This window comes from Dreissena polymorpha, chromosome 13 (assembly GCF_020536995.1).
Source record: "Dreissena polymorpha isolate Duluth1 chromosome 13, UMN_Dpol_1.0, whole genome shotgun sequence".
NCBI classification, from domain to species: Eukaryota; Metazoa; Mollusca; class Bivalvia; order Myida; family Dreissenidae; genus Dreissena; species Dreissena polymorpha.
This window is the reverse complement of record NC_068367.1, coordinates 43611465-43615371: the sequence shown is the minus strand read 5'-3', so window position 1 is coordinate 43615371 and position 3907 is coordinate 43611465.

Below are 3907 nucleotides of genomic sequence, written 5' to 3'. Positions count from 1 at the left end.
TATGGTGTTCTTTTTATTTTCTTTTGCAATTTTTGTGACAGAAAGTATACAATTTGTTTGGCTGTCTCTAATTTATGGACGGTTTGAGAGCAGACAGAACATAAACCTTTATGCATTGTCGAGCGTTCCGTCCTCTGTTCAACAGATCTTGTGTTTCTTCGTGTTACCTCACATGCTTCAGGTAATTTTCGCTTACTACATAATTTATTATAAGCTAGGAAACGACTACTCCAAATGTTATTGAAAAGTTTGAGACACGTTTTATAAATGCGTAATTTTCCAATCTTAAGCCGTAAGACGCGTGCAAACGGATGTGCAAATATGAAAGTGATACCTATTATCAGCACGAATCCATGTATAACACGTTGCCAAACATTCCTACATAGTAAAACAAAGCTCGTGAGAGATCGTACAAAACAATTTCTATTATTAAAGCTGTGGTTAAAGATTTTTTTGTTGGGGGGGGGGGGGGGGGGGTTCAATCGGTTTCATGAAGCTCCAGTCCACCACTTGATCCAAGACAAAGACCTATAGATGAGATAAGGTGTATTATAGGTCTTTGTCCAAGAGCAAGGAAAGTATACATCTCAATTTAATATGATTTAACTAACTTTTTTATGGTTTTCAATATTTTATTCTCGAAGCATCAAGTTTTACACAACTCTTCAGAGATCATATATATTGTCTGAAAATGTGTAACTAATAACGTAAGGAGAAAGGAAAAAGTAGGGATGAAAGAACAAATCTTGAGGGGAAAAAAAACTGAAAAAAATGCGCATAAAAGTTAGCCAAAACATGTATTTGTTTTATTGTAAATAGCTTAAAAAGTTTGAAATTGTTCTCTTAATATATTGATTTTATTTTTGCTCAAAGCAATCATTTGTTCAATTTTCAGTCTACGCTGAAGGTAAGCTTTAAATGTATGGGTTGTGTGTGTCAAGTATCAAGTCGTAACAAACTTTACAGAAGATCGTTCATACCGTCGGCTTACAAAGATGGAAATAAAACGAGTGCTTCTCTTATGCATTTCAAACCGCTTTAAACTATTATGTTACAAAATCGCGATACATCTGATAATTACTTTGTTCGGGGACAAAACTAAAGCACACGAGTATTTATGGTAAGGAGAATAAAACTTAATTCGCATATTAATCGGTACTTAAATTATGCGATCTATATTTAACATCTGATGATATGACATCACTTCAATTTTCATTTTTAGCTCGGCGGTTTTCGGAGAAAACCCAAGGTATTGTCATAGCCAGCTCGTCGTGTCCGTCGTCCGTGTCAAGGTTTGTTAAGGTTTTGAACATTGGCTCCAAAATCAAAGTGCTTCAATCTACAACTTTGAAACTTCATATTTAGATGCACCTTGATGAGTTCTACACGCCACACCCATTTTGGGGTCAAAGACCACTGTGACATCTAAACAAAAAATCTGTCAAGCTTTTATTTATTCAAAACTGCAACCGCAGCCGAGCGTGGCACCCGTTATGCGGTGCTCTTGTTATATTTAAACTTAAGTAGTTGCTTTAACGAACAAGTCACTTCATGTAACGATATTGATAACAAAAAGTTATATTCCCTTGTGAATAGATTCCATTTGAGCGTATACAATGCCATAATTCACAAACGTCATCGCAAATGTAGAATATTGTTACTTAATAAGATTGCCCGATCCAATACATACCACACGAGAATTGCTACAATAAAATTGGAAACCTCAAATGTATTTTGAAATTAGTAATAAGTTAATAGCAAAAACAACATAATCAATACAGGATAACACTAAAATTCTAATTTTGAACATATATGCGTTGCTATTTCCCCTGTAATGACATACCTCTTGGTCTTTGTGAATATCAAATCATTTTTAAAGCATATCCACTTTTCACTTTAAATTAAACCTGAACTTATATGACAATGAGTAAAACATTGCCAGCATGTATATTTACCATAAATAAAACGCAACTTAATAACCAGCATGCAATTAGTTCCAGGACCAGTGTTAACATTTCGCGCAAATTCAAGTTTAATTTTAAATTGGTATTGAAATACTCAAAATAGTATTGAGTAGTGCTGATTTCATGCTATAAATTTTTATTTATGGTAAATATAAAAAATGTCATTGATTGTAGATAAAACGGTTGTAATTTTTCTTTTTATTCACACTGCATCATGATGCGAGTAAACCACCAACTCACTTTCTCAAATTTATAGTCGAGGGTATATCTCTCGAATAAGCCTAAACCATTGTATGTGCCTACTTATTGTTACAGATACCATTTGATTAATAAATCGCCATAATAAATAATCGTCTGGGAAAATATACAAATAGAAGCATCTACAACTTTTGCTGATTGTTCCTCACACCTAACGCATAAGTTCACTTATGTATACGTATTTTCCAATTTCCCTTGTGGTTTGTCCCATGCACAAAAATAAATAAAACCAATTCAAGAAACCTTGATAGTAAACCAAACAAAAAAGTAACGTTAGCAACCTATATTAATCGGTCTTTCGTCCATACGTAATTGGATGTTTGCGTGATGTAATCTTGCTACTGAATAATTGACCCATTATTGGAGCCTTTATCTTTAGTTCTTTTATGGGATCTATATGATGCTGCCCTTGCCCGTCTATGACCTTTACCGCTTAATTCATATAATGTAGGTAGAATGTTGCATCTACCCTTTCAATGCAGGATACTGGGAGACTATTGACTGGTGCGTTGTACGCTCATTTGTTTGAAGGTTGGCCAAGCATTTTTTTGTTTTATATGTTAATGTGGTTTCTGACTTAAGCCACATATGTTTATGTGGTTTCTGACTTAAGCCCCAGTCCCATACATTTGCCTGATCAACACGGATCATATCCGGGATGATCAGGCATGTGAACCGTGTAGCTCCTTGTCGGTCATGGGACGTCTGGCAATGTCCGTAGCGCACCGGGAGGGCAAAACGGCAGTTTTGGAATGTTGATTCATGAAGATACGGGAAAGATAGCAGCATCCGGGATGGTCCGTATAGCAACCGTATAGGGTCCGGGGACAGTCGTATAGGGTCCGGGAACAGCCGTATTTATGCTTTGGTTGTCCGTGTGCGTCCCTTACAGCACGGGAACACATTTAACACCACCGTCTTTCAATGATAGTGACGGCACTCATGTTGAAAACAGTATCCTGATTGTTCAAGCGAAGCTTCGACAGAGAAATAGAAAATTATCCTAAAATATTTATATAAACCAGTGAATAGAAAGATAAGGAGAACACTCTGGGTCAGACAATGACTCGCCGGACGACCTGGCTGATAACGTACGGCTGATGGGCGAACTCAAGAAAAAAAGGCGCAAAAGGCTTCTCTTATATTATGCACATGGGCTATCAGATATACCAAGAGATCCTGACACGTATTGAGCAATGAATCAAGCCGGAGAAGTTAAACTTCAGCAAGCATCTGCCAGCTGCCATTTAGTTTGCAAAAAAATGCGATACATAACATCTGGGACAATTACCACTGTCTGATGTATGGCTTTCAGGTTGCACACAGCACACTCTCCAAGAACATCCGTCATGCAATATCTATAGCACTTGCAGAACTGTATGGTTGCATTGGACGTGAAGCACATTTTACCGTAGATTGTCTCCTTGTTCTAAACTATTAACATTCCATAATCCTCATGGCCTTGGTCGACGTCGAAACAAATTCGTTTATGTATAATGAGATAGCAATGCTCTTTGTGTTTAGCATAGCATTCTCCTTAAACCAATTGGCCATGATGACCTCTTTTTTCCCTGAAAGGTCAATAGACATCTTTTTCTTTTGGGGTCAGTTTTTGCGGGTGATGCTGATGGTTTTATATCTACTTTTAATGACAATCTTGATCTGGAACTTGAGCTTCTTTCTGA